Raw genomic sequence first — 14,050 nt, forward strand, 5'->3', positions numbered from 1 at the left:
TTACCGTGTTGTCTATCAGGACACCCTACCGTGTTGTCTATCAGGACACCCTTACCGTGTTGTTTATCAGGACACCATTACCGTGTTGTCTATCAGACACCCTTACCGTGTTGTTTATCAGGACACCCTTACCTATCAGGACACCCTTACCGTGTTGTCTATCAGGACACCCTTACCGTGTTGTCTATCAAGACACCCTTACCATGTTGTTTATCAGGACACCCTTACCGTGTTGTCTATCAGGACACCCTTACCGTGTTGTCTATCAGGACACCCTTACCGTGTTGTCTATCAAGACAGCCTTATCGTGTTGTTTATCAGGACACCCTTACTGTGTTGTCTATCAGGACACCGTTACCGTGTTGTCTATCAGGACACCCTTACCATGTTGTCTATCAGGACATCCTTACCGTGTTGTCTATCAGGACACCGTTACCGTGTTGTCTATCAGGACATCCTTGTTTGTCTATCAGGACACCCTTACCGTGTTGTCTATCAGGACACCCTTACCGTGTTGTCTATCAGGACACCCTTACCGTGTTGTCTATCAGGACACCCTTACCGTGTTGTCTATCAGGACACCTTACCGTGTTGTCTATCAGGACACCCTTACCGTGTTGTTTACCGTGTTGTCTATCAGGACACCCTTACCGTGTTGTTTATCAGGACACCGTTACCGTGTTGTCTATCAGGACACCCTTACCGTGTTGTTTATCAGGACACCCTTACCGTGTTGTCTATCAGACACCCTTACCGTGTTGTCTTATCAGGACACCCTTACCGTGTTGTCTATCAGGACACCCTTACCGTGTTGTTTATCAGGACACCGTTACCGTGTTGTCTATCAGGACACCCTTACCGTGTTTTTTATCAGGACACCCTTACCGTGTTGTCTATCAGGACACCCTTACCGTGTTGTCTATCAGGACACCCTTACCGTGTTGTCTATCAGGACACCCTTACCGTGTTGTCTATCAGGACACCGTTACCGTTTTGTCTATCAGGACACCCTTACCGTGTTGTTTATCAGGACACCGTTACCGTGTTGTCTATCAGGACACCCTTACCGTGTTGTTTATCAGGACACCGTTACCGTGTTGTTTATCAGGACACCCTTACCGTGTTGTCTATCAGGACACCGTTACCGTGTTGTCTATCAGGACACCCTTACCGTGTTGTTTATCAGGACACCCTTACCGTGTTGTCTATCAGGACACCCTTACCGTGTTGTCTATCAAGACACCCTTACCGTGTTGTCTATCAGGACACCCTTACCGTGTTGTCTATCAGGACACCCTTACCGTGTTGTCTATCAGGACACCGTTACCGTGTTGTCTATCACGACATCCTTACCGTGTTGTCTATCAGGACACCCTTACCGTGTTGTCTATCAGGACACCCTTACCGTGTTGTCTATCAGGACACCCTTACCGTGTTGTTTATCAGGACACCCTTACCGTGTTGTCTATCAGGACACCCTTACCGTGTTGTTTATCAGGACACCCTTACCGTGTTGTCTATCAGGACACCCTTACCGTGTTGTCTATCAAGACACCCTTACCGTGTTGTCTATCAAGACACCCTTACCGTGTTGTTTATCAGGACACCCTTACTGTGTTGTCTATCAGGACACCGTTACCGTGTTGTCTATCAGGACACCCTTACCGTGTTGTCTATCAGGACACCCTCCGTGTTGTTTATCAGGACACCGTTACCGTGTTGTCTATCAGGACACCCTTACCGTGTTGTTTATCAGGACACCCTTACCGTGTTGTCTATCATCAGGACACCGTTACCGTGTTGTCTATCAGGACATCCTTACCGTGTTGTCTATCAGGACACCCTTACCGTGTTGTTTATCAGGACACCCTTACTGTGTTGTCTATCAGGACACGCTTACCGTGTTGTCTATCAGGACATCCTTCCCGTGTTGTCTATCAGGACACCCTTACCGTGTTGTCTATCAGGACACCCTTACCGTGTTGTCTATCAGGACATCCTTACCGTGTTGTCTATCAGGACACCCTTACCGTGTTGTCTATCAGGACACCCTTACCGTGTTGTCTATCAGGACACCCTTACCGTGTTGTTTATCAGGACACCCTTACCGTGTTGTCTATCAAGACACCCTTACCGTGTTGTTTATCAGGACACCCTTGACGTGTTGTCTATCAGGACACCCTTACCGTGTTGTCTATCAAGACACCCTTACCGTGTTGTCTATCAGGACACCCTTACCGTGTTGTCTATCAGGACACCCTTACCGTGTTTTTTATCAGGACACCGTTACCGTGTTGTCTATCAGACACCTTACCGTGTTGTCTATCAGACACCCTTACCGTGTTGTCTATCAGGACACCTTACCGTGTTGTCTATCAGGACACCCTTACCGTGTTGTCTATCAGGACACCCTTACCGTGTTGTCTATCAGACACCCTTACCGTGTTGTTTATCAGGACACCCTTACCGTGTTGTCTATCAGGACACCCTTACCGTGTTGTCTATCAAGACACCCTTACCGTGTTGTCTATCAGGACACCCTTACCGTGTTGTCTATCAGGACACCCTTACCGTGTTTTTTATCAGGACACCGTTACCGTGTTGTCTATCACGACATCCTTACCGTGTTGTCTATCAGGACACCCTTACCGTGTTGTCTATCAGGACATCCTTACCGTGTTGTCTATCAGGACACCCTTACCGTGTTGTCTATCAGGACACCATTACCGTGTTGTCTATCAGACACCCTTACCGTGTTGTTTATCAGGACACCCTTGACGTGTTGTCTATCAGGACACCCTTACCGTGTTGTCTATCAAGACACCCTTACCGTGTTGTCTATCAAGACACCCTTACCATGTTGTTCATCAGGACACCCTTACTGTGTTGTCTATCAGGACACCGTTACCGTGTTGTCTATCAAGACACCCTTACCGTGTTGTCTATCAGGACACCCTTACCGTGTTGTTTATCAGGACACCGTTACCGTGTTGTCTATCAGGACACCCTTACCGTGTTTTTTATCAGGACACCGTTACCGTGTTGTCTATCACGACATCCTTACCGTGTTGTCTATCAGGACACCCTTACCGTGTTGTCTATCAGGACACCCTTACCGTGTTGTTTATCAGGACACCGTTACCGTGTTGTCTATCAGGACACCCTTACCGTGTTGTTTATCAGGACACCGTTACCGTGTTGTTTATCAGGACACCGTTACCGTGTTGTCTATCAGGACACCCTTACCGTGTTGTCTATCAGGACACCCTTACCGTGTTGTCTATCAGGACACCCTTACCGTGTTGTTTATCAGGACACCCTTACCGTGTTGTCTATCAAGACACCCTTACCGTGTTGTTTATCAGGACACCCTTGACGTGTTGTCTATCACCATCCTTACCGTGTTGTCTATCAAGACACCCTTACCGTGTTGCTTATCAGGACACCCTTACTGTGTTGTCTATCAGGACACCGTTACCGTGTTGTCTATCAGGCACCTTTACCGTGTTGTCTATCAGGACACCCTTACCGTGTTGTTTATCAGGACACCGTTACCGTGTTGTCTATCAAGACACCCTTACCGTGTTGTCTATCAGGACACCCTTACCGTGTTGTTTATCAGGACACCCTTACCGTGTTGTCTATCAGGACACCCTTACCGTGTTGTTTATCAGGACACCGTTACCGTGTTGTCTATCAGACACCCTTACCGTGTTGTCTATCAGGACACCCTTACCGTGTTGTCTATCAGGACACCCTTACCGTGTTGTCTATCAGGACACCCTTACCGTGTTGTTTATCAGGACACCCTTACCGTGTTGTCTATCAGGACACCCTTACCGTGTTGTTTATCAGGACACCCTTACCGTGTTGTCTATCAGGACACCCTTACCGTGTTGTCTATCAAGACACCCTTACCGTGTTGTCTATCAGGACACCCTTACCGTGTTGTCTATCAGGACACCCTTACCGTGTTTTTTATCAGGACACCGTTACCGTGTTGTCTATCACGACATCCTTACCGTGTTGTCTATCAGGACACCCTTACCGTGTTGTCTATCAGGACATCCTTACCGTGTTGTCTATCAGGACACCCTTACCGTGTTGTTTATCAGGACACCATTATCAGTTGTCTACACACCTTACCGTGTTGTTTATCAGGACACCCTTACCGTGTTGTCTATCAGGACACCCTTACCGTGTTGTCTATCAAGACACCCTTACCGTGTTGTCTATCAGGACACCCTTACCGTGTTGTCTATCAGGACACCCTTACCGTGTTGTCTATCAGGACACCGTTACCGTGTTGTCTATCAGGACACCCTTACCGTGTTGTCTATCAGGACACCCTTACCGTGTTGTCTATCAGGACACCCTTACCGTGTTGTCTATCAGGACACCCTTACCGTGTTGTTTATCAGGACACCATTACCGTGTTGTCTATCAGACACCCTTACCGTGTTGTTTATCAGGACACCCTTACCGTGTTGTCTATCAGGACACCCTTACCGTGTTGTCTATCAGACACCCTTACCGTGTTGTCTATCAAGACACCCTTACCATGTTGTTCATCAGACACCCTTACTGTGTTGTCTATCAGGACACCGTTACCGTGTTGTCTATCAGGACACCCTTACCGTGTTGTCTATCAGGACACCCTTACCGTGTTGTTTATCAGGACACCGTTACCGTGTTGTCTATCAGGACACCCTTACCGTGTTGTTTATCAGGACACCGTTACCGTGTTGTCTATCAGACACCTTACCGTGTTGTCTATCAGGACACCCTTACCGTGTTGTCTATCAGGACACCCTTACCGTGTTGTCTATCAGGACACCCTTACCGTGTTGTCTATCAGGACACCCTTACCGTGTTGTCTATCAGGACACCCTTATCAGGACACCGTTACCGTGTTGTCTATCAGGACACCCTTACCGTGTTGTCTATCAGGACACCCTTACCGTGTTGTCTATCAGGACATCCTTACCGTGTTGTCTATCAGGACACCCTTACCGTGTTGTTTATCAGGACACCATTACCGTGTTGTCTATCAAGACACCCTTACCGTGTTGTTTATCAGGACACCCTTGACGTGTTGTCTATCAGGACACCCTTACCGTGTTGTCTATCAAGACACCCTTACCGTGTTGTCTATCAAGACACCCTTACCGTGTTGTTTATCAGGACACCCTTACCGTGTTGTCTATCAGGACACCGTTACCGTGTTGTCTATCAGGACACCCTTACCGTGTTGTCTATCAGGACACCCTTACCGTGTTGTTTATCAGGACACCGTTACCGTGTTGTCTATCAGGACACCCTTACCGTGTTGTTTATCAGGACACCAGGACACCCTTACCGTGTTTTTATCAGGACACCCTTACCGTGTTGTCTATCAGACACCCTTACCGTGTTGTCTATCAGGACACCCTTACCGTGTTGTTTATCAGGACACCGTTACCGTGTTGTTGTCTATCAGGACACCCTTACCGTGTTGTCTATCAGGACACCGTTACCGTGTTGTCTATCAAGACACCTTACCGTGTTGTCTATCAGGACACCCTTACCGTGTTGTCTATCAGGACACCCTTACCGTGTTGTCTATCAGGACACCCTTACCGTGTTGTTTATCAGGACACCCTTACCGTGTTGTCTATCAGGACACCCTTACCGTGTTGTCTATCAAGTCACCCTTACCGTGTTGTCTATCAGACACCCTTACCGTTGTTCATCAGGACACCCTTACCGTGTTGTCTATCAGGACACCGTTACCGTGTTGTCTATCAGACACCCTTACCGTGTTGTCTATCAGGACACCCTTACCGTGTTGTTTATCAGGACACCGTTACCGTGTTGTCTATCAGGACACCCTTACCGTGTTGTTTATCAGGACACCCTTACCGTGTTGTCTATCAGACACCCTTACCGTGTTGTCTATCAGGACACCCTTACCGTGTTGTCTATCAGGACACCCTTACCGTGTTGTTTATCAGGACACCGTTACCGTGTTGTCTATCAGGACACCCTTACCGTGTTGTCTATCAGGACACCCTTACCGTGTTGTTTATCAGGACACCGTTACCGTGTTGTTTATCAGGACACCGTTACAGCGTTGTCTATCAGGACACCCTTACCGTGTTGTCTATCAGGACATCCTTACCGTGTTGTCTATCAGGAGACCCTTACCGTGTTGTTTATCAGGACACCCTTACCGTGTTGTCTATCAGGACACCCTTACCGTGTTGTTTATCAGGACACCCTTACCGTGTTGTCTATCAGGACACCCTTACCGTGTTGTCTATCAAGACACCCTTACCGTGTTGTCTATCAAGACACCCTTACCGTGTTGTTCATCAGGACACCCTTACTGTGTTGTCTATCAGGACACCGTTACCGTGTTGTCTATCAAGACACCCTTACCGTGTTGTCTATCAGGACACCCTTACCGTGTTGTTTATCAGGACACCGTTACCGTGTTGTCTATCAGGACACCCTTACCGTGTTGTTTATCAGGACACCGTTACCGTGTTGTCTATCAGGACACCCTTACCGTGTTGTCTATCAGGACACCCTTACCGTGTTGTTTATCAGGACACCGTTACCGTGTTGTCTATCAGGACACCCTTACCGTGTTGTCTATCAGGACACCCTTACCGTGTTGTCTATCAGGACACCCTTACCGTGTTGTCTATCAGGACACCCTTACCGTGTTGTCTATCAGGACACCCTTACCGTGTTGTCTATCAGGACACCGTTACCGTGTTGTCTATCAGGACACCCTTACCGTGTTTTTTATCAGGACACCGTTACCGTGTTGTCTATCACGACATCCTTACCGTGTTGTCTATCAGGACACCCTTACCGTGTTGTTTATCAGGACACCGTTACCGTGTTGTCTATCAGGACACCCTTACCGTGTTGTCTATCAGGACACCCTTACCGTGTTGTCTATCAGGACACCGTTACCGTGTTGTCTATCAAGACACCCTTACCGTGTTGTCTATCAGGACACCCTTACCGTGTTGTTTATCAGGACACCGTTACCGTGTTGTTTATCAGGACACCGTTACCGTGTTGTCTATCAAGACACCCTTACCGTGTTGTCTATCAGGACACCCTTACCGTGTTGTCTATCAGGACACCTTACCGTGTTGTCTATCAAGACACCCTTACCGTGTTGTCTATCAGACACCCTTACCGTGTTGTCTATCAGGACACCCTTACCGTGTTGTCTATCAGGACACCTTACCGTGTTGTCTATCAGGACACCCTTACCGTGTTGTCTATCAGGACACCCTTACCGTGTTGTTTATCAGGACACCGTTACCGTGTTGTCTATCAGGACACCCTTACCGTGTTGTTATCAGGACACCGTTACCGTGTTGTCTATCAGGACACCCTTACCGTGTTGTCTATCAGGACACCCTTACCGTGTTGTTTATCAGGACACCCTTACCGTGTTGTCTATCAGGACACCCTTACCGTGTTGTCTATCAGGACACCCTTACCGTGTTGTCTATCAGGACACCCTTACCGTGTTGTCTATCAGGACACCCTTACCGTGTTGTCTATCAGGACATCCTTACCGTGTTGTCTATCAGGACACCATTACCGTGTTGTCTATCAAGACACCCTTACCGTATTGTTTATCAGGACACCCTTGACGTGTTGTCTATCAGGACACCCTTACCGTGTTGTCTATCAAGACACCCTTACCGTGTTGTCTATCACACCCTTACCGTGTTGTTCATCAGGACACCCTTACTGTGTTGTCTATCAGGACACCGTTACCGTGTTGTCTATCAGGACACCCTTACCGTGTTGTCTATCAGGACACCCTTACCGTGTTGTTTATCAGGACACCGTTACCGTGTTGTCTATCAGGACACCCTTACCGTGTTGTTTATCAGGACACCCTTACCGTGTTGTCTATCAGACACCCTTACCGTGTTGTCTATCAGGACACCCTTACCGTGTTGTCTATCAGGACACCCTTACCGTGTTGTCTATCAGGACACCCTTACCGTGTTGTTTATCAGGACACCCTTACCGTGTTGTCTATCAGGACACCCTTACCGTGTTTGTCTATCAGGACACCCTTACCGTGTTGTCTATCAGGACACCTTACCCTGTTGTCTATCAGGACACCCTTACCGTGTTGTTTATCAGGACACCCTTACCGTGTTGTCTATCAAGACACCCTTACCGTGTTGTTTATCAGGACACCCTTACCGTGTTGTCTATCAGGACACCCTTACCGTGTTGTCTATCAAGACACCCTTACCGTGTTGTCTATCACACCCTTACCATGTTGTTCATCAGTTACTTGTTGTCTATCAGGACACCGTTACCGTGTTGTCTATCAGGACACCCTTACCGTGTTGTCTATCAGGACACCCTTACCGTGTTGTTTATCAGGACACCGTTACCGTGTTGTCTATCAGGACACCCTTACCGTGTTTTTTATCAGGACACCGTTACCGTGTTGTCTATCACGACATCCTTACCGTGTTGTCTATCAGGACACCCTTACCGTGTTGTTTATCAGGACACCCTTACCGTGTTGTCTATCAGGACACCGTTACCGTGTTGTCTATCAGGACACCCTTACTGTGTTGTCTATCAGGACACCGTTACCGTGTTGTCTATCAGGACACCCTTACCGTGTTGTCTATCAGGACACCCTTACCGTGTTGTCTATCAGGACACCCTTACCGTGTTGTTTATCAGGACACCCTTACCGTGTTGTCTATCAGGACACCCTTACCGTGTTGTCTATCAGGACACCCTTACCGTGTTGTCTATCAGGACACCCTTACCGTGTTGTTTATCAGGACACCGTTACCGTGTTGTCTATCAGGACACCGTTACCGTGTTGTCTATCAGGACACCCTTACCGTGTTGTTTATCAGGACACCCTTACCGTGTTGTCTATCAAGACACCCTTACCGTGTTGTCTATCAGGACACCCTTACCGTGTTGTTTATCAGGACACCCTTACCGTGTTGTCTATCAGGACACCCTTACCGTGTTGTTTATCAGGACACCGTTACCGTGTTGTCTATCAGGACACCCTTACCGTGTTGTCTATCAGGACACCCTTACCGTGTTGTCTATCAGGACACCCTTACCGTGTTGTCTATCAGGACACCCTTACCGTGTTGTCTATCAGGACACCCTTCAAGACACCCTTACCGTGTTGTCTATCAGGACACCCTTACCGTGTTGTCTATCAGGACACCTTACCGTGTTGTCTATCAGGACACCCTTACCGTGTTGTTTATCAGGACACCCCGTGTTGTCTATCCGTGTTGTCTATCAGGACACCCTTACCGTGTTGTCTATCAGGACACCCTTATCGTGTTGTCTATCAGGACACCCTTACCGTGTTGTCTATCACGTGTGTTGTCTATCAGGACACCCTTACCGTGTTGTCTATCAGGACACCCTTACCGTGTTGTCTATCAGGACACCCTTACCGTGTTGTTTATCAGGACACCATTACCGTGTTGTCTATCAGGACACCCTTACCGTGTTGTTTATCAGGACACCCTTACCGTGTTGTCTATCAGGACACCCTTACCGTGTTGTCTATCAGGACACCCTTACCGTGTTGTCTATCAGGACACCCTTACCGTGTTGTCTATCAGGACACCCTTACCGTGTTGTTTATCAGGACACCCTTACCGTGTTGTCTATCAGGACACCCTTACCGTGTTGTCTATCAGGACACCCTTACCGTGTTGTCTATCAGGACATGTTGTCTATCAGGACACCCTTACCGTGTTGTTTATCAGGACACCTTACCGTGTTGTCTATCAAGACACCCTTACCGTTGTTTCTATCAGGACACCCTTACCGTGTTGTCTATCAGGACACCGTTACCGTGTTGTCTATCAAGACACCCTTACCGTGTTGTCTATCAGGACACCCTTACCGTGTTGTTTATCAGGACACCGTTACCGTGTTGTCTATCAGGACATCCTTACCGTGTTGTCTATCAGGACACCCTTACCGTGTTGTCTATCAGGACACCCTTACCGTGTTGTCTATCAGGACACCCTTACCGTGTTGTTTATCAGGACACCCTTACCGTGTTGTCTATCAGACACCCTTACCGTGTTGTCTATCAGGACACCCTTACCGTGTTGTCTATCAGGACACCCTTACCGTGTTGTCTATCAGACACACCTTACCGTGTTGTCTATCAGGACACCCTTACCGTGTTGTTTATCAGGACACCCTTACCTATCAGTGTTTGTCTATCAGGACACCCTTACCGTGTTGTCTATCAGGACATCCTTACCGTGTTGTCTATCAGGACACCCTTACCGTGTTGTTTATCAGGACACCCTTACCGTGTTGTCTATCAGACACCCTTACCGTGTTGTTTATCAGGACACCCTTGACCGTGTTGTCTATCAGGACACCCTTACCGTGTTGTCTATCAGGACACCCTTACCGTGTTGTCTATCAGGACACCCTTACCATGTTGTTTATCAGGACACCCTTGTGTTGTCTATCAGGACACCCTTACTGTGTTGTCTATCAGGCACCCTTACCGTGTTGTCTATCAGGACACCCTTACCGTGTTGTTTATCAGGACACCGTTACCGTGTTGTCTATCAGGACACCCTTACCGTGTTGTTTATCAGGACACCCTTACCGTGTTGTCTATCAGGACACCCTTACCGTGTTGTCTATCAGGACACCCTTACCGTGTTGTCTATCAGGACACCCTTACCGTGTTGTTTATCAGGACACCCTTACCGTGTTGTCTATCAGGACACCCTTACCGTGTTGTCTATCAGGACACCCTTACCGTGTTGTCTATCAAGACACCCTTACCGTGTTGTTTATCAGGACACCCTTACTGTGTTGTCTATCAGGACACCGTTACCGTGTTGTCTATCAGGACACCCTTACCGTGTTGTCTATCAGGACACCCTTACCGTGTTGTTTATCAGGACACCGTTACCGTGTTGTCTATCAGGACACCCTTACCGTGTTGTTATCAGTTACCGTGTTGTCTATCAGACATCCTTACCGTGTTGTCTATCAGGACACCCTTACCGTGTTGTTTATCAGGACACCGTTACCGTGTTGTCTATCAGGACACCCTTACCGTGTTGTCTATCAGGACACCCTTACCGTGTTGTCTATCAGGACACCCTTACCGTGTTGTCTATCAGGACACCCTTACCGTGTTGTTTATCAGGACACCCTTACCGTGTTGTCTATCAGGACACCCTTACCGTGTTGTCTATCAGGACACCCTTACCGTGTTGTCTATCAAGACACCCTTACCATGTTGTTCATCAGGACACCCTTACTGTGTTGTCTATCAGGACACCGTTACCGTGTTGTCTATCAGGACACCCTTACCGTGTTGTCTATCAGGACACCCTTACCGTGTTGTTTATCAGGACACCGTTACCGTGTTGTCTATCACGACATCCTTACCGTGTTGTCTATCAGGACACCCTTACCGTGTTGTCTATCAGGACACCCTTACCGTGTTGTCTATCAGGACACCCTTACCGTGTTGTTTATCAGGACACCATTACCGTGTTGTCTATCAAGACACCCTTACCGTGTTGTTTATCAGGACACCCTTGACGTGTTGTCTATCAGGACACCCTTACCGTGTTGTCTATCAAGACACCCTTACCGTGTTGTCTATCAAGACACCCTTACCATGTTGTTCATCAGGACACCCTTACTGTGTTGTCTATCAGGACACCGTTACCGTGTTGTCTATCAGACACCCTTACCGTGTTGTCTATCAGGACACCCTTACCGTGTTGTTTATCAGGACACCGTTACCGTGTTGTCTATCAGGACACCCTTACCGTGTTTTTTATCAGGACACCGTTACCGTGTTGTCTATCACGACATCCTTACCGTGTTGTCTATCAGGACACCCTTACCGTGTTGTCTATCAGGACACCCTTACCGTGTTGTCTATCAGGACACCGTTACCGTGTTGTCTATCAGGACACCCTTACCGTGTTGTCTATCAGGACACCCTTACCGTGTTGTTTATCAGGACACCGTTACCGTGTTGTTTATCAGGACACCGATACCGCGTTGTCTATCAGGACACCCTTACCGTGTTGTCTATCAGGACATCCTTACCGTGTTGTCTATCAGGACACCCTTACCGTGTTGTCTATCAGGACACCCTTACCGTGTTGTCTATCAGGACATCCTTACCGTGTTGTCTATCAGGACACCCTTACCGTGTTGTTTATCAGGACACCATTACCGTGTTGTCTATCAAGACACCCTTACCGTGTTGTTTATCAGGACACCCTTGACGTGTTGTCTATCAGGACACCCTTACCGTGTTGTCTATCAAGACACCCTTACCGTGTTGTCTATCAAGACACCCTTACCGTGTTGTTTATCAGGACACCGTTACCATGTTTTCTTTCAGGACACCCTTACCGTGTTTTTTATCAGGACACCGTTACCGTGTTGTCTATCACGACATCCTTACCGTGTTGTCTATCAGGACACCCTTACCGTGTTGTCTATCAGGACACCCTTACCTAGTTGTTTATCAGGACACCATTACCGTGTTGTCTATCAGGACACCCTTACCGTGTTGTTTATCAGGACACCGTTACCGCGTTGTTTATCAGGACACCGTTACCGCGTTGTTTATCAGGACACCGTTACCGCGTTGTCTATCAGGACACCCTTACCGTGTTGTCTATCAGGACACCCTTACCGTGTTGTCTATCAGGACACCCTTACCGTGTTGTTCATTGTCTATCAGGACACCGTTACCGTGTTGTCTATCAGGACACCCTTACCGTGTTGTTTATCAGGACACCGTTACCGTTGTCTATCAGGACACCCTTACCGCGTTGTTTATCAGGACACCGTTACCGTGTTGTTTATCAGGACACCGTTACCGTGTTGTCTATCAGGACACCCTTACCGTGTTGTCTATCAGGACACCCTTACCGTGTTGTCTATCAGGACACCCTTACCGTGTTGTTTATCAGGACACCCTTACCGTGTTGTCTATCAGGACACCCTTACCGTGTTGTCTATCAGGACACCCTTACCGTGTTGTCTATCAGGACATCCTTACCGTGTTGTCTATCAGGACACCCTTACCGTGTTGTTTATCAGGACACCATTACCGTGTTGTCTATCAAGACACCCTTACCGTGTTGTTTATCAGGACACCCTTGACGTGTTGTCTATCAGGACACCCTTACCGTGTTGTCTATCAAGACACCCTTACCGTGTTGTCTATCAAGACACCCTTACCATGTTGTTCATCAGGACACCCTTACTGTGTTGTCTATCAGGACACCGTTACCGTGTTGTCTATCAAGACACCCTTACCGTGTTGTCTATCAGGACACCCTTACCGTGTTGTTTATCAGGACACCCTTACCGTGTTGTCTATCAGGACACCCTTACCGTGTTGTTATCAGGACACCTTACCGTGTTGTCTATCAGGACACCCTTACCGTGTTGTCTATCAGGACACCCTTACCGTGTTGTCTATCAGGACACCCTTACCGTGTTGTCTATCAGGACACCGTTACCGTGTTGTCTATCAGGACACCCTTACCGTGTTGTCTATCAGGACACCCTTACCGTGTTGTTTATCAGGACACCCTTACCGTGTTGTCTATCAGGACACCCTTACCGTGTTGTCTATCAGGACACCCTTACCGTGTTGTTTATCAGGACACCCTTACCGTGTTGTTTATCAGGACACCGTTACCGTGTTGTCTATCAGGACACCCTTACCGTGTTGTCTATCAGGACATCCTTACCGTGTTGTCTATCAGGACACCCTTACCGTGTTGTCTATCAGTTACCGTGTTGTCTATCATCACCGTGTTGTCTATCAGGACACCCTTACCGTGTTGTTTATCAGGACACCCACCCTTACCGTGTTGTTTATCAGGACACCCTTACCGTGTTGTCTATCAGGACACCCTTACCGTGTTGTCTATCAGGACACCCTTACCGTGTTGTTTATCAGGACACCCTTACCGTGTTGTCTATCAGGACACCC

The sequence above is a fragment of the Oncorhynchus nerka genome, linkage group LG2, assembly GCF_034236695.1.
Source record: "Oncorhynchus nerka isolate Pitt River linkage group LG2, Oner_Uvic_2.0, whole genome shotgun sequence".
Lineage (NCBI taxonomy): Eukaryota > Metazoa > Chordata > Actinopteri > Salmoniformes > Salmonidae > Oncorhynchus > Oncorhynchus nerka.